An 18,558-nucleotide genomic window follows, 5' to 3' on the forward strand; every position below is an offset into this window, starting at 1 on the left:
TTATTGACTATCACCATTTTTCTTCATTTTCCACAAGATATATTAGGGATTGGATCATTTACACCATAGCAATTCAGTATATCATTTCGGATAATTCCAGTAGTAAAATACTTTAATGTTATATTCTGTATCATTCAATTGTTCTTATATTTACCACATTCTCTAGTAGTTTTCATTTCCATTTTTTTATCTAACCATGAATAAAATAAATCCCATATCCTATAAAATTGTTTATCTTCTTGTTTTCTAATTTCAAATGTCAATTTACTCATTTCAGCACATTCCATTATTTTATGAACAACTTCCTCCTGCATTGGTGTTTTCTCATTTCTCCAATTTTTAGCAAATACTTTTCTAGCTGCTGTTAGCAGATTTACAGATATTTCAGCTCTCTATTATATGTTTCCGGTATAATTCCCAATAAAAAGATACCTGGTTTAAAGTCTATGTGTTGGTGTATCATTTTCTCCAACCACGTGTGGATTTTAGTCCAATATCTTTTAGCTCTATGCAAGTCCACCACATATGATAATATGAACCCGGTATCTGATGACATTTCTAGCACTTTTCCAATTTGTTCTTGAACATTCTTGCTATTCTCGTCAGGGGTAGATGCCACCTATAAAACATCTTATACAAATTTTCTTTGTATGCTGTTGACATTGTCATTTTATAATTTTGTGACAATTTCTGCCATTTATCTAGGTCAATCCCATGTCCAAAGTTTTCCCCCCAAGCTATCATAAGTTCTTTAACTTATTCTTCTTCTAATTTAACCTGTAATAAGTATCCATATAGTTTTTTAATTACCTTTTCATCAGTACCTGTCCAAATTGTATCCTAACTCAGTCATTTTATCATGGAAACCTTCCGTTTTAAGATCCTCTACATATCTAGACTTTATTTGCACATATGAAAACCAATTCATCTTTATTCCTTCCTGTTCTAATTCTTGCATAGATTTAAGTTCACCCTCTGCATTCAATATTTCATCATATCTAACTGTTTGTTCCTTTTTGTATATTACTGGATACGAAAATGCTTCAATAGTTGATAATCAGACTGGAATTTTTAAGTAATGTTGCCTTTTAATCCTCTCCCAATTTAATAGCATAGCCTCCCGTATATAATGTCTTCTAAAATATCTTTGCATTTTAATTCCCTTGTACCACGAGAAAGCATGCCATCCCAACAAAAAATCATGTCCTTCTACAGTCAGTAGTCTAGAATTTCTTGATGTTATCCACCCACATTAAGCTTGTTGCCTGATGGTATAATTCCCAGTTTGGCAGACCAATAATTTTATTTTTAACGCCCCCCCCCCCCAGCCTATTTTTGGCTGAAATATAGACCTGGTTGCAATTCCCAGCTATTCTCATCATTATGCTTATATAGTTATGCATCCTTACATGCCCCAAATTTGTAGTTTTGTCTTTATAATCTCAATAATTTCCCATTTTAAGTATATTTCATATTCCCTCTCCATTTTTCCATATCTTGCCTTAGCTTACCCTTAATTGTCTTTAAATAACAATCCTTACTGTTCAATGTTCATTACAATTCCATTAATCTACTATATAGAATAAACGTGGTAGACTTTATTCATCATCTTAGAAGTTCTATATGTGTCCATATTTCATGTATTTAATCTATATTTAATTGTCCTTCCATTGACATATTCAATCAGTTAGTAACTAAGTTTCATTAGTATGTATAAAAGTGAATCACATACCTCTACTTTACATTCTCCACATAACAGCTTCATATTTTTGTCCCACTTCTCTATTCCTGTCCTTTTCTTTGTTTTGACATGTCTACCTTCTTCAATTTTCCCCAAGCCACTGTCAACCCCAGTGAAATCTTTTGTATTTCCCTTTGTTGGGGCATAGCCCCCCCCCCTTCAATTTTCCCTATGCCACTGTCAAACTCAGTGAGATCTTTTGTCTGCTTTTTATTTCTTTTGGTTGAGGCACATCCCTCCTTTTCAATTTTCCCTGTACCACCATCAAACCCAATTATGTTTTTGTCTGCTTTTTATTTTTCACTGTTTCTACCCCTTCATTATCCCCCCCTCCTCTTCCTTCACTTCTTCCTTCATTCCTGGTACTCCTCAATAACTATCTTTAAAAATTCTATTTAGACTTAATTTTAATGATTTATGCATATTTTTTATAATTTCACATAGTTCTTCAAATTCCCACCTTTCCATAATGTCCAGTTCCAAAACTACAGTTAGTTATATAGTTCTTATTTCAGAGTTCTGGTCCACCTTAAATTTAGCTAATTCAGCTGATGTGAAGAGAAAGAGAAGCAGGAGCCATCTTGATCTTTTGTTCTTCCTTCAGCAAAAAAAAAAAAAACCTTTGGATTTTCCCGGTTCTTGATTTTATTATTATTATTTTTTCCCTTCTTACCTTCTGCCTCTCACTGGTTATAGTTGCTCAAAATATATTAATTGGAACAAAATCAAAATACAGCAAATCTCTGGTATGTTTCTCTTTGCCTCCTGCTTTTCCAAATTCTGATTTATGGCATTTGGTTAATTAAAACTTTCTGCTCAGAGTTTCGCATTCTATTCGCCGCACAGACAAGATTAGGTTATCAGTGAGAAAATAGTGCTTTCTTCTTGAGTTTTTTCTCCCTTGTTACATTCCATTTCTCATTAATTGGGGTTCCTTAAGATATATTATTTAGAACAAACTTGAACGAAGCAAATATCCTCAGTATGTTTTGGTTTCCGTTTCACCCTCCTAGTCTCTTTTAAAAATTTATAGTTTGTGTTTGAATGGGTCTGTCACTTCTCTGCTTTCTCGTTTTTGTCTGAATTGTTTAAAACAAATGGCTCACTTTTGGGCTAGTGATTCAACCCTCCATTTTTCCCCTTCTTTCTTTCTAACTAACTATTCTTATCATATCTTTTAGACCCATGATGGCGAACCTATGGCACGCATGCATATCATCATCCCAGGTCAGATATCTGTGGCATTTTTTGTGAGCTTCTGTTTCCCTGCAAACGACAAAACAGGTTTTTATGGTCATGTTAGGTGCTACGTGTTCTTCACGTGTTTCTGTATAAATAAGGATATCGTCTAAATAGACCTTTATGCTTTTGTAAAGATGGTCATGTAAAACCTCATTAATCAATTGCATGAAGACTGCTGGAGCCCCCTGGAGACCTCTCAGCGGCCTTCAATACCATCGACCATGGTATCCTTCTGCGGCGGTTACGTGAGGTGGGAGTGGGAGGCATTGTTCTTCGGTGGTTCTCCTCCTACCTCTCTGACAGGTCGCAGTCGGTGTTGGTTGGAGGGCAGAGGTTGACCCCTAGGTCCCTTAAGTATGGGCTGCTGCAGGGCTCAGTCCTGTCCCCCCTCCTGTTTAACATCTACATGAAGCCACTGGGTGAGATCATTCGTGGGCACGGGATAAAGTACCATCAATATGCGGACAATACACAGTTGTATCTGTCCACCCCGTGCCAACTCAGTGAAGCGGTTGAAGTGATGTGTCAGTGCCTGGAGGCTGTCAGGGTCTGGATGGGTGTGAACAAGCTTGCACTCAATCCCGACAAGACCGAGTGGCTTGTGTTTTTCCCTCCCCAAGATTGGCCCTGTATTCCATCTCTCAGGCTGGGGGTGAAATTATACGCCCCTCAGACAGGGTTCGCAATTTGGGAGTCCTCCTGGACCCACAGCTGACTTTAGAACACCATCTGTAGGCTGTGACCAGGGGGACATTTGCCCAGGTTCGCCTGGTGCACCAATTGCGTCCCTACCTGAACCAGGAGGCTCTCAGAACAGTCACTCACACCCTTGTGACCTCAAGACTGGACTACTGTAATGCGCTCTACATGGGGCAGCCCTTGAAGAGCATTCAGAGACTTCAGCTTGTCCAGAATGCAGCCACGCGAGCAATTGTGGGTGCACCTCGGTACACCCACGTTACACCTATCCTCCACGAACTGCACTGGCTGCCTGTTGGACTCCGGATGCGCTTCAAGGTGCTAGTCATTACTTTTAAAGCCCTACATGGTATCGGACCTGGGTACTTGAGAGACCACCTCCTGCCAATTACCTCCCTATGACCAATCAGATCCCACAGATTAGGCCTTCTCCGGATACCATCAGCTAGCCAATGTCGACTGTCGACCCCCTGGGGGAGGGCCTTCTCTGTGGCTGCTCCGGCCCTCTGGAACGATCTCCCCGTGGAGATTCGGACCCTCACCACCCTTCACGCTTTCCGCAAAGCCATCAAGACCTGGCTGTTCCGGCAGGCCTGGGGCTGATGAGTTCCCAGCCACACTTGAATTGTTGCAATAGTTGTGTAGCTTTTAATCTGTTTCTTGTATCTTGTTTTTGTCTTGTTCGTTTTTTGTATCTCCCCCTTCCCCACTTGTTTGTTAGCCGCCCTGAGTCCCTCGGGAATAGGGCGGCATACAAGTATAATAAACATACAAACATACATACAAATGGCATTACTCGAAATTGGAAGCAACCAAGGGGGCAGTTGAAAGCAGTTTTCCATTCGTCCCCCTCTTTTTTTTTTTACTTTCATATTTTATTTCCATTTTCATTTTCATAACACACACTCACATGTATACTATACATAGCCAACACCTTACAGCATTAAACAATAATTACATCAGTTCCTCTTGTCAACAATGCCCCAGAAAATAGAAACCCAATATAGCTCTTCCACTCTCCATACACCTCTTTCTTCCACCACCCTCCAACTTTCTATCTTCCCTCCATCATCCCCTCTACTCTACTTCCCCTCCCCCTCTACCACTCCTCTCTCCACAATCCACTCCCCCCCATCCTTCTCATCTTCCCCCCCCACCCTCTCTCCCATCCCTCTCTGTCCATCTTTCTTCTTTCCCACTCCTCCTCTCCTTGGTGTATTTCCGCTACATGTCAATATACTTGGCCTATCCTATTTTTAAAGAAAAAGTTAAAAAAAAAACAGTATACAAGTGGAGTCAAATTACATGGAAATCTAACACATCTTATCTAACCTGATATATCCCTCCCCCCACCCGACCCCACAACCCCCCACAACCTACCCCCCCCCGACTTCCCAGAACCCGTACACAGTATAGATTTTTAACAAACACAGTCTAAAATATATTGAGGAAAAAAGAATAAGAAATTGATAATATCTTTACATTGAACTTAGCTCCTCCTTGCTAAGCTAACTTTAAACAATTTAAATCATTCCTAATCTTAAGCATAGGCTATCTGGAATTTCTTAGTCCCATATTTATTTTGTATATAATCAAAACATTTTTTCCAGTCTCGTTTATATCTCTCATTTGAGTGGTCTTTAAGATATGTAGATATTTTAGCCATCTCGGCTAAATTTGTAACTTTCAATGTCCATTCTTGAATTGTAGGCAAGTCTTCCTTCTTCCAGTATTGCGCCACCAACAGTCTTGCTGCAGTTATTAAGTGCAAAATCAAATTAATCTCTACCGCTGTACAGTCAGTAATTATACCTAACAAAAATAACTGTGGAGTAAACTTTATCTCTCTTTTAAAAATATTTTGCATAATCCACCATATTTTTATCCAAAATGCCTTAACCTTTTGGCAAGTCCACCATATATGGAAATATGTATTATCGAGAAAACCACATCTCCAACATTTGGGTTGTAAATTCGAATACATGGAAGCCAACTTTTTAGGATCTAAATGCCATCTATAGAACATCTTGTAAAAATTTTCTCTCAGGTTTTGGACTTGTGTAAATTTCACATTTCTTACCCAAATTCTTTCCCATGTATCCAACATTATTGGTTCTTCAATATTTTGAGCCCACTTTATCATACAATCTTTAACTAATTCTGCTTCCGAATTCATCTATATTAATACATTATATAGCCTCTTCATATGCATTAAACTTTGGTCTCTTATTTGTTTAAATAGATTATCCTCAACTTGGATAAAACCAATTTTTTGATCTATACTCCACCTGGCCTGTAATTGCCTGTACTGGAACCATGTTTGAACTGCCTTCTCCTCTTTTAATACCTCTAAGGATTTTAGTTGTAGTACCCCCCCTTTCCAAAATGAGAAGCTGTCTATAAGTAGTTCTATCCTGTTTTTGTGCTATATTCATATTTTCAATTGCATGTCTAGGAATTGTCCACATGGGTATCTTGTCATTTAGTTTATGTTGATATTTTTTTCCAGACCCGCAGTAAAGCATTTCTTAAAATATGACTTTTAAAATTTTTGTCCAGTTTTTTGTTAAATAACAGGTAAGCATGCCAACCATATACCAAATCATATCCCTCAATATTCAGTATCCAATTATTGGTTAAATCAATCCGATCACTAATTATGGATAATACCACTGCATCATAATATAGTTTTAGATTGGGTAGTTTCAAACCTCCCCTCTCACGTACATCTTGCATTATTTTCAGCTTTACTCTCGGCTTCTTTCCTGCCCATACAAATTTATTGATACCCTTCTGCCATTCTAAAAGATTTGGATCTTTTTTGAGTATAGCATTTGGTATAACATTTGGAAAAGAAATAAAAATTTTGGTAAAATATTCATTTTCACTGCCGCTATTCTTCCCAACAAAGATAAGTGCAACTTCTCCCATTTTTTTATCTCTATCTGTATACTATGCCAGAGTGGTTCATAATTATACTTATATAATTTCCCATTTGAGATTGAAATATTAACTCCGAGATATTTGACCTTTTTGACTACCTCACATCCTAACATTCCTCCTAATTCTTCCTTTTGTTTAGTGTTCATATTTATGGCTAATATTTTTGTTTTCCCTAAATTTATTTTAAAACCAGACACTTGACCATATTGATTAATCGTATTCATTAAGACCATACTGGATTCCTGCGGTTGTTCCAATATTATAACCAAATCATCTGCAAAGTCACGCACTCTGTATTCTTGCTGCCTAATCTTAATTCCTTTTAGACCATCCAAGCTCCATATTTTATTCAACAATACTTCCAAAGTTATAATAAACAATAGTGGGTACAAGGGACAGCCCTGTCTTGTACCTTTTCCAATTTGAAAAGAGTCTGTTATACTTCCGTTGACTATGATTTGAGCCATTTGCTGTTGATATATTGCTTTGATTGATTGTAAAAAACTGACTCCTATCTGCATTTTTTGCAATATCTTCAGCAGAAATTGCCAATTAACTCAATCAAAGGCTTTCTCGGCATCCAAAAATATGAACGCAGCAGGAATTTGATCGTTCTTTCCCAAGTATTCTAATGCATTAATAATTAATCTAACATTATTTTTCATTTGTCTCCCTTGAATAAAACCTGTTTGGTCAGTGTGTATCAATTGTTGAATGACCAGCATTAACCTATTTGCTAGTGTTTTAGTAAAAATTTTATAATCTACATTAAGTAATGAGATAGGTCTATAGTTTTTTGGTTGAGTAGTATCTTGATCTTCTTTAGGTATCAGAGATATAAAAGCTGTCTTCCAAGATGGAGGCACCTTACCTTCCGTTTGAATCTTGTTAAATAATTCTCTAAGAGGTTCTACCATTTCTAACTGTAGATTTTTATAGTAAGCCACTGTCAAGCCATCTGTGCCTGGTGCCTTCCCTGACTTTAACTGCTTAATTACCTGTAAAATTTCCCCCGAGGTTATTGGTTGATTCAATTTTTGCCTGTGCTCTTCTTTAACTAAGGGTATTTTCTCTTTATCTAAATATTTTGTCTATATCTAAACCATTAATTTTATCCCCCTTATACAACTCTGTAAAAAATTCCCGGAATGCCTTCTGAATCTCATCCTGTTGAAACACCTCCTTCCCTCTATAGATCAATTTCGATATGTTTCGAGATTTCCTTTTTTTCCTAATCTGATAAGCTAACCATCTGCCAGGTTTATTTGCGTTGCAGAAAGTATTGTGTTTTGCGTATAACAAACTAGTGGCTACCTGGTCTGAAATCAACATATCATATTGAGACTTTAATATAGTAATTGCTTCCTTAATCTTTGTATCGCCTGGGTTCAATGTTATCTCCAGCTCTTTCCTCCTAATTTCCTCTTCCAGTTCTGTTCGTTTTACCCCTTGTTTATGTCTATGTGATTTATTTATATTTATCAGCACTCCTCTCATATACGCTTTGCTTGCATCCCATACAAATTCCATAGGTGTACCCTTATTCATATTAAAAACAAAGTATTTGATTAGCAATTTTTTACAATCATTGATATACTTCTCATATCTAAATAGGTTTTCATTCAATCTCCAAGACCTTCTTGCCTGTACCACCCCTCCCACTTCCATCCAAACTGGGTTATGATCCGAAAGAACTCTAGCCGCAATCATTGTCTTCTTCACCCTGGAAAGCAAATCATTAGTGATTAATATAAAATCAATCCTAGAAAAGGATTAATGCCTATCAGAAAAGAAGGTAAAATCATATTCTTCTGCATTTCTTTCTCGCCAGATATCTCTCAGTTCAAAGTCATCCATCATGTCAAAAAAGGATTTAGGTAGCTTTGCTCGCATCTTAGTATTTGGGCGAGAAACCTTCTTATCTCTCTTAGTATCTATAATACCATTCCAGTCACCCAATAGTATACAAGACCTATAATCCAACTGTACTAATTTAGCATGAAGATTTCTATAGAATCCATCTTGCTGTTGATTAGGAGCATAAATTCCCAAAAACAATGTCTTTTCCCCTTCTAGGATCAAATCTAACATGATGTATCTTCCATAGGGATCTGCTTCAATTAATTCAGCTTTCATATCCTTTCTTAAGTATACAACTATACCATTTTTCTTTTCCATAGCAGAAGCTACAAAATGTTGACCAAGTCTTGGGTTAATCAAATATTTTTGATCGGTTGATTTAATATGAGTTTCTTGCAAACAAATTATATCATTCTTGAACTGTTTAAGATAGTGAAATATTTTCTTTCTCTTCTGTGGAGAATTCAATCCATTGACATTCCATGTTAAAATCTTAATTGTCATCTTTGGTTACCTGAAGCTTTTCTAGAGCCTCCTGCATAGCCTGTTTAACCTTTGGCCTGGCTCCTCCCACTGCTTCTGGACTGGGTGCTGTAGCTCCTTGATCGATGGCAGGTAATTGTTGGAGTTGTTGCGTTTTAGCTTGTTGCTCCATTCGTCTAGTAATCATACGGCTAGGTCTTTGTTCCATAACACCTTGCACTCCTAGGAGAGAGAGATGATCCATCTTGTCTGATAGTTGTGTAATTTGCTGTCTATCTTGTCCTTCTTGTAATCTTTCTCTGGGTCCAGATGGTGCAGGATGTCCAGCCATCAAAATATTGTAGTAAAAATCTCGAGCTTTCGATACTGAGTTGAGACGATATCTTTGCCTATCAAATGTGAGTATAATGCCGAATGGTGCATCCCATCTGTACTGTATCTGACGATTTCTAAGTTCTTCAACTAAGAAAGCATAATCTCTCCTGGCTCTTAGCATTTGAGGTGGTATCTCTTTCAAAACAGTCAGGTCTTGATCCCCAATTTGGAGCTTAGTTTTATAAGACTCTTGTAATATCGTGTTTCTGAGCTCTCTTGTGGTAAAATATATAACAATGTCTTGAGGGAGCTGCTTCTGCTTTGCCACCCAAGAATTAACGCGATAAACTTTACCAATTTGCCAGTCAAACCTAGCCCCCGGTCTTCCCAACAGACTATCAAAGGCTTCTGAAAAAATCTGTTTCAGGTCTTCTTGCTTGTCTTCACACAACCCCCTTACTCTTAATGCCAGCTCCATTTGTCTGTACTGTATCATAATAATTTCTTTTTCAGCATTTTCAACTTTTTGTTGCACCACCTCTGTTTTCGATGTCAAATTAATATTAGCTTCATTAAGATCCTCTAGACTATCTTCAATTCCGGAAACATGTTCTGTCAGTACATTTACAAGCCCCAGCATATTATCTCTGATTTTAGCAACCCTGGCATCAATTTTATCATACAACTCCTCTTTAAGTTCTTTTATCTCCTCTTTTATCTCCTCTTTAAAATCTTTAAGTTTGTCTTCCATTTTAATTGTCTGAGTGTTGAGAGCCTCATTCAATTCCTTCAAGAAAAATTCTTTCGTTAATAGATCGCCAGTAGGGGGCGTAGGGAGCGGAGGCTGCGGCTTTGTGCCAGGTATTGGCGATGTGCTTCTGGGGGCTGAGGGAGGGGGTATCTTCAAATTAGGATTTGGTTTTGAGGCCATTCCAAGTTTTATCTTCAAGCAATTAGTTATACTCTACTGGCCCACTATACAGCTATGGAAAGAGGTACTAAATCACCGCTTTATTTTGAAATTTTTAAAGCTCCGTAGGACTTTGCAAAAGGCTTCAGAAGATAAACATTGTAACGAGACAGTTCAGTGTACTCATCGCCATTTTAAGTGTCTCTTTATTAGCTAGGTGAACAGAAGAAAGTCTTGTAAAAATGAAACTAATTAGTAAAACTCTGCTGGCCGGCTGTTAAGCAAAGTAATAAATCACTCCTTTCTTTCAAAGTTTTAAAGCTCTGTAGAACTTTACAAGGAGATTAAGAAAGTAAACATTGTTACAGAGCAGTTCAACAAGCTCGTCACCATTTTGAGTGCCTCTTTAAGTAGCTAGATTAACGGAAGAAGATCTTGTAAAAATGAAGCTAGGATTTGAATAAGCAATTAAAGTTCTCACATATGAGCCCTGCTCGTATTAAAGTCGAATCAATCAAGCCTTGTTCTGAGTAAGAGAGCGCTTACTTCGTGCTGCAAAAAAGCAGCTGGAGATCCCCAGCACGGATACAGTTCTGCCTTTAGCTGGCCCCCCTCCCCTCACAGACACAGAGGCTGCAAGGATCAAAAGGCACTTGCTCAACAAAACTCCTCTCCTTCCCTTCTTAGCCCCAAGAGTAAGGTACCTGTCAGTCGTCTGATAGATGATCGTCTAAACAGATAACGTGACCAGGAACTTGGGAGCAGCTATGTTAAGCTGCTGCCATCAGTAAGCCTCTCCCAGGAAGTCTCCCCCATTCGCCCCCTCTTTAATTCTGACCCTATAGTACACTTCCCTTAGGACCAATTTAGTGAAAATCTGGCCCTTCCCCAGTTGGGCCAGCATGTCCTTCATCAGTGGTAAGAGGTATAGGTTCTGAGCAGAGATGCAGTTCAAGTTTTTGAAATTCACACATAATCTGAAGGAACCATCTTTCTTCCCTCTGAACAATACTGGGGACGCTACTTTGGGCCTTGCTGGTTCAATGAAACCCTTTTCCAAGTTTTTATCAATGAATTTCCTCATTTCCTCCATCTCCCTAGGGGTCATTGAATATATTTGGGGCTTCGGAAGCTTTACTCCAGGTAAAATATCAATGGTGCAATCTGTGGGTCTGTGGGGGGGGGGGTAGTTTATCAGAAGACTTTTCACTAAAAACATCCTTGAGATCCCAATATTCCCTTGGTATTTTTTCCTCTCTCTCAATTTTCTCCTGCCCCCGGCTGCCAGTGTGGGGGTAATAGTATCAGAGGCTGGAGCTTCAACTTTCTCAACTTCTCCCTCATCCATGCAACGAAGCCTGGTTAAGTCCAACTCAATATCTGCAGCACTCTCATACTAGGGCTCCAAACGGCAGGAATGCACCTGTTTATGCATTGTTGGTAAACATCTTTATTCAAGACATCAGCGAATCGATCCAGCAAGGCCTTTTCCGACCATCCCCTCATATAGGCCGACAACTCCCGGAATTCCTGCCCATATTCAGGCACAGTTTTCTTTCCCTGTCTGAGGGTCGTAAATTTTAATCTAGCTCGGCGCTCAGTCAAGGGGTTGTCAAACCTTCTCCTCATTGCTGCCATAAAGTCATCAAAATTCCTCAAGAGAGGGGAGTTACTATTATGTAATCCAACCATCCAGTCGGCTGCTTTCTGCTCCAAAGCCATTAACACTATTCTCACTTTAGACTCATCAGTAACCAAATCAGGTCCATATATTTCCATATAATTCCAGACCTGAATAATAAACAACACGAGGCCGCTGGACTCTCCATCATACTTTACACTTAAGGGTGGGACCTTAGCCATCCGGCATCGCCTGGGGCCTCCCCCTGCTCTTTGAATGTCTCTAGCTGCAGGGGGGGAGGTCGGTGCTGGGTTTTCTTGCGCACATCCCCCTTTGGCCCCTCCAGTCTTAAGCTATGCAGCGGGTACCTTTTTTCCAGTTCCTCTGCTGGTTCCCTTTCCACAGCTCTCTCTCGAATGCGGCGTTCACTCCATGCCTCCTTGAGGAGTCTCATGGCTTGGGACATTTTGTAGTCTTCCTCTCCAGAGCCACTCCAGTCAGCATCTGGGGTTTTTCTTCACCTCCTTCTCGTGACTCCAGTTTGTAATTCCTCAGGTTCCTCTTTCTGTCCCACACCCCAAGTCCATCTGGGTCGAACAGCAGGCTCATCCACTCTCAGGTCAGCTAGCAATTCTATTAAAGATGGTGCTGCTGTTGCATCCATGTCTTCTTCCTGGTCGCTTTCATGTAAAGACATTTTTCTTTTTCTTCTATGAGGGCACCTCCCTTGGAAGTTGTTCGCTCCGGGTTGGGTGTGAGGTTAGATTCAGCTTATTGTCAGGTGCTACTTCATTTAATAATCAGGAAAGAAACCACTAAACTCCGTTTGCTTGAGATTAAGTGTACTTTTACTAATTACAAATGAAAAGTAGTGAAGCAAAGCTGAATTTGGTTAATTAGGCACAAAAGCAATATACTTCAATATAGTTGTATAGTTCAATCCCCTACCCTTGGCACCCCAGTCCATAGTCCAATTATAATTCACCCAACTGTCAGGTGGGAGATATCTTCAAAAAACATCACCAGGATGGAATGCTGGACAGTTAACCTTGGCGGGAAACTCCCTTCCTCTGCATGCACAATGAGATGGTCAGGTCAGCATCTAGAATCTTCCTCCAGCACATAATGATTCCCTTCCCAAGTACCATGCCCCCCTCCCCGTTTCAATGGCAGCCGAAGCAGCAGCAAAGCAGAGGCCAACAGGTCAGTCCACACCTCAAAAGGGTGCTTTGCCCCGCTGAGAAAGTGCCTCCAAGTTAATAGGGACCATTGGATAGCAAATGCTTTCTTCTCTCATATTGCCCATGTCCTTTCTTTCCATGAGGTTTTAATTTCAGTTAATTTCCTGGAAGTGTAAGCACAGGTTTGTAAGGCCCCAGTGTCATTTGCCTGCAAGATCATGGCCCCCACTGGCATAAGCCTGGACCACGAAGGGGACATCTGTGTCGGGATGTTTAAGGACAGGGTTGGCTGCAAATAGCCACTTAAGTTTCTTAAAGACTGCTTGGCATTCAATTGTTCACTCAAGAAGATGACTAGATTTTGGTTTGGCCTCTCCCTTTGTCTTCAGGAGGTTGGTAATGGGTAACACAATTTTAGCAAATGGGATGAATTTGTCTATAAAAGTTTGTAAAACCCAGGAATCTTTGCAACTGTTTTCTGGTGTGTGTGGCGGGGTGCCCATTGCATGACTGCTTGCACCTTCTTGGGATCCATTTCTATCCCCTTATAAGATATATGGTAACCCAAATAGTCAATTTTATCCTGGTGAAATTCACACTTTGACAATTTGGCGTATAGTTCAGCAGCCCTGAGTTTTTTCAGGACAATACCCATTAACTTCACATGTTCATCCATAGTTTGGGTATAGATAAGAATGTCATCTAAGTAAACCAGGACCCCCTTGTACAAATGCTCATGCAGCACCTCATTGAGTGGTTGAATGAACACAGTAGGTGCCTCTTATAATCCAAACAGAAGCACCCTGAGCTAGAAGCAACCCAAGTGCATTTGAAAGTGGTTTTCCACTCGTCTCCCTTCTTAATGTGGACTCTGTAATAAGCTTCTCTCAAGTCCAGCTTAGTAAAGATTTTTCCTTTGGCCAGATGAGCCATCATGTCCTTCATTAGGGGCAATGGATAAACATTCTCCACATACACCACATTAAGCTCTTTATAGTCCACGCATAAACGAAGACATGCATCCTTTTTCTCACAAAATAACATAGGGGCAGCCACTCATGGCCTAGCTGGTTGGATGAAACCCTGCTTTAAATCTTTGTCAATAAAGGCTTGCAGCTCCTCGTGGGGTCATTGAGTAGATCTTTTGGCTTAGGGAGTTTCACCCCCAGGCAGATTTCTAAGCTGCAGTCTATGGTGTGATGGGATGGGAGCACATCTGAGTCCCTCTCACTGAATGCCTCCCTTGTATTCTTTTGGAATTTTCTCGTAACCTCTAGACACTCATTGGCCATGGCTCCTAGCTCCCTCTCAACCTTGGCTCTGGGTGGGGTTCTCCCCCTCTTCCCAGCTGTGTGGAATGGAGTCGCAAAAGCCCCTTCCTCCAATTCACATGAGGGTTCCATTTTTGGAGCTAGGGTAATCCAAGCAAGAGCCAAGGTAATCCCCTCTTCATTCCGGGTGCTACAATGAAAACTCAGTGTCTCTCGGTGATCCCCATCCACATCTCCATGCTTCAGTTACAAAATAAGCTGGGCTTTCTCGAGATACTGATCCATCCAGCTGGCAAAATGCTATGGGCAATCTCAGTGTTCTCAGTCCCAGTTTCTCTACCACCTTGGGTCTAATCATGCATCTTGTGCACCCTGAGTCCAAAAGGGGCTAGCATCTTCCACTAGTCATCAGACGAAGTCACCTGCAGCTCCACTGGGATGGTCCTGGGGGCTAGCTGCTGACTTACCAGGGGGTTGGAGTCAGAGTCAGTCTCACTGTCCTCCAGAGTTCCCAGCTCCTTCTGGCCATGAGGGGTGAATTCAATAACCTCTACCTCTTTCAGTGCTGTTTTGCAATGCTTTGCTGGCTGCTTCTTAGGCTTCCTGTCTCCAGCAGTTGTCAGCTTGGAGCTTGGCTTGATGAGGCAATCTGCTGCTCAGTGCCCCTCCTTCCCATACTTGAAGCATGCTGTTGACCTCAGTTTGGCTGCTGGCCCACCTTTAGCAGCTCTCAAGACCTCTTTAGGGGCAGAGGGGGAAGGCTTGTTCCAGCTGTGGTTTCCATGGTATGATCTCTAGCCAGATTGATTTCCATCTTGGCTGCCAACACATACCAGCACTGAAGGTCTCGAGGGGCTGCCCAGGAGACATAGCTCTGATAGATATCTTCATTAAGTCCATCTTTGTAGCACTCCATCAGGACCTCTGGGGGACAGCCATGCATCTGGCAGACCAACTCACGAAACTCCTAGGTGTATTCTGCTACTAAACTTCACCCCTAATTTATGGTCTTCATCCTGGTTTTAGCCTTGTGTTCAGGTTAGGGTTCTAGGGGCTCCTCGAACTGCATGTAGAGTGCCATCATAAACTGGTTGTAATCCCTCAGCTGGGGAGCATCATCATTGTGAAGAGTGACTATCCAATATGCTCAGCCCCTTCCAGGGCCATGATGACATATCTCACTTTGGCTGCCTCCCAAGAAAAGTCCTCCCCATATTCCTGCATGTGATTCCAAACTTGAACTAGGAAGAATCCCAGGGCTTTGGGATCCCTTCTGTATTTTACTCCCAGTGGAGGAACCTTTGGAATTCACTGCCGCCAAGGGGGCCTGGCAGGGAGGTTACGGATTCTGTTGCAATCAGTATGCTGCGATAGGTCTGGGTGGCCACCTTGGGCACGTGCGCTGTGCATACATGTGCACCTGCTGCCCTGTGATGCTCCAGCTGCTCGGCAGAGGTTGCATGTGTTGTACGCAGCGCATGCGCAAATATCCCAGTGGACTTAAAAGCAGATAAGGAACACAGGTGGGCAGGTGGGCCTACCAGAACTCTATTCTGGTATGGTCGCCGCTGCTCCCAACTGCCACCGGTAAGCCCGTATCTAGACCATAACCCACCACTGGAGCCTGAGCTGCAGCAGTGACAGCTGCCATAACAACTGCTGCAAGAGCTGGCCCTTGCTGAGCTACAGGAATCACAGCTGGGGTTGCAGAAATGGCAGTTCCCCTTGCTGCTTCTTCAGCTTTTTCGCGCACTGGCAGGGTATGCTTCTGGATGAAGCACTCGAGAGTCGGAGAGCTTGGGGGGCTTTCTGACTCTCAAGTGTTTCATGCAGAAGTTGCAGGGCATGGATCAGCAGGAGGTTCCCTTTGTTGGCTTCTTGCAAAGCATCAGCTTCCCACTGACCTCTGGTGACAGTCACCCCCAAGGGGAGCTTTCCCAGATCTTCCATGCATCCTATGCCCAGCGACTATCTGGCTCGGATTGGTTTCTCCTCGAGCTGCAGCTCCTACAGCCACTCTATCTCCTCATGGCAGCAGTGTGGCTGGGGGGAGGTTAATCCCAGGGTTCCCCAGTCTTCCTGGTCGCTCCCATGGGTTGATATTGTGTGCTCAGCCTCCTCAGTAGACTGGGTCTACAGGTTGACCAATAAAGCAGATCTTGCTTAATGTCAGGCCTGCCTCCATTCAAAACCCAAGGGGAAAAAGAAATCCAACTCCATTGAGATAGAGAAGAGGTACTTTTACTGAGTTTGAAATGGTAGTAGTGCAAAGCAAGATCTGATTGAAAAGTTACAGGTTGAAAGTTTCCATAAAACCCTCCCCACCCCAGGAACCCAGGCTGGATGTCCAATCCATGTCCTGCATAATGTCATGTGAAGCTCATCTACAGGCATATTTGTCCATCTGGAGTTCTAGGATGGTTAGCCTTGACTGGGTGTAAACAACTCCACTTAGCAGCAAAGTAATTCTTGAGAGCAAACCTCCCTTTTTGTTCACATGGGCCTTCATCATACCAGCTCACTTACCAAACCCAAATGCCATGCCCTCCTCCCTGTTACTATGACAGCCGATAGCAAGCATTCTTCATAGGAAAAGCCCATGCTGGAGATCCAGCTGACCATGTCACAGAAAATAGAAAATCACTGTACCTGGTCACATGTTATGCTGTAAGAAAGGTTTGCTTCTGCTAGGTGCCTAACACTCAGTAAAATATGTTCTAGTATCCTACAAGATATATTACATGCTTACAGATGATTTATCATACTAACAGGAAACTGAAAATGATTAATATCATAATTTGATACACTCTTTTCTACCCATCACTGTTATTAACTAGGATGAATATATTCTCTGATTATTCTTATATACTATATTTCTCTGTCTATATATCTTTCTGCCTGTCTATATCCCTATATAATCTATCTATCATCTATCTACGCTTCTATTCTTAAATGCTACCACATTCCACAAAGACTGTTGGCAATATTGAATTAAAACCTCAAACAACAGAAAAATTAGTCAATGAATAAATCATACTATGAAAAATAATATTAAGTGAAATGACAGTTCCAGCAGTACTGCTATAGCTAATATAAACAGGCATCCCACAACTCATATTAATATGTATTTGTTCTATAATGAATCACCAAAGGGTGGCGGTTTTTGTATGTTCAGATTTTCTACAAGCTGGAAAAAGATCTGAAAATATACATTTCAATTGAAAGCACTCTAGGCAATAAAATATTCTGAAAAATCTGTTTTTTCCATATATGGCATAAGAAAATTATACCACAAATAATATTTGATTTGACTTGAATTACTATAAAGCCTCCAATCTAAAAAAAATTAAGATGTAGTAATAAATATATTTGCCAGTAGAGGGCAGAACATGCACACGTAATTTCACATAAATAAATATTTCAGTGATTTAAAAGGGACCTGGTCTTTCTAGTTAATCTTTCATGGCAAAAGAATGACAACAAAACAACCTTCTACCATCAAGGAAAACAATAAGCTCTGAAAGTTGTTAAAAACTCAAATCTAGGCTCTGTTAGTTGACAACTATTGCCAGCCTCCCAATTACTGTGATCGTTTAAATTCTGTACCATACTGCAAAGAAAGCCAAAAGAAAAATAACATAACAGTCTAACAAAAGGTGTACACCACACTTGTTTCTAGAGGAAATTTTTACCTTGGCACAGTGATTAAAATGAATGCAGAATAAAAATTCTCATAAACAGGGCTCATATAAACTCTTGAAATGGGGAATTGGAATTTCCCAGTGCTATTAACACTTAGCAGTTGGAGCCCTGTACCAGCCAAGAACAAGTGATTAAGGGGTATTTGTTTAAACTAATTTCAGTCTGTATACTGGGTCTATGGAGACTGGGGTTACTCTGCTGGAATTGTGCAACACTACTAATTGGTTACAAATTTAACAGTGGCAGAGTTCCCACAGGAGCATTGCTATGTATTCATTAACTGTACTTTCTCTACAGATCTATTTGTGGATTAAGCATTTGTGGCATGAGGTGTCTTGGGCTGTTTCTGAACAGTTGGTTAGCGATATGCCATTGTATTAGTCCTCTCTGTCCCGCAATTTATTACCAATGCATAAATAACAACTGAATGGAGTCCTATGAGATCATTTCAGAAACCAAATTATAATTGCATGCACTCATTGAGGTTGTTTAGTATGTCAGCAAGATTACAATGAAAGAAAAAGGACACACAACTAGCATTGTATGTCTGTCTTCAAATTATTAATCCCTGGACAATATTCCATTGTCCT

Source organism: Thamnophis elegans, chromosome 11, assembly GCF_009769535.1.
Source record: "Thamnophis elegans isolate rThaEle1 chromosome 11, rThaEle1.pri, whole genome shotgun sequence".
Taxonomy (NCBI): domain Eukaryota; kingdom Metazoa; phylum Chordata; class Lepidosauria; order Squamata; family Colubridae; genus Thamnophis; species Thamnophis elegans.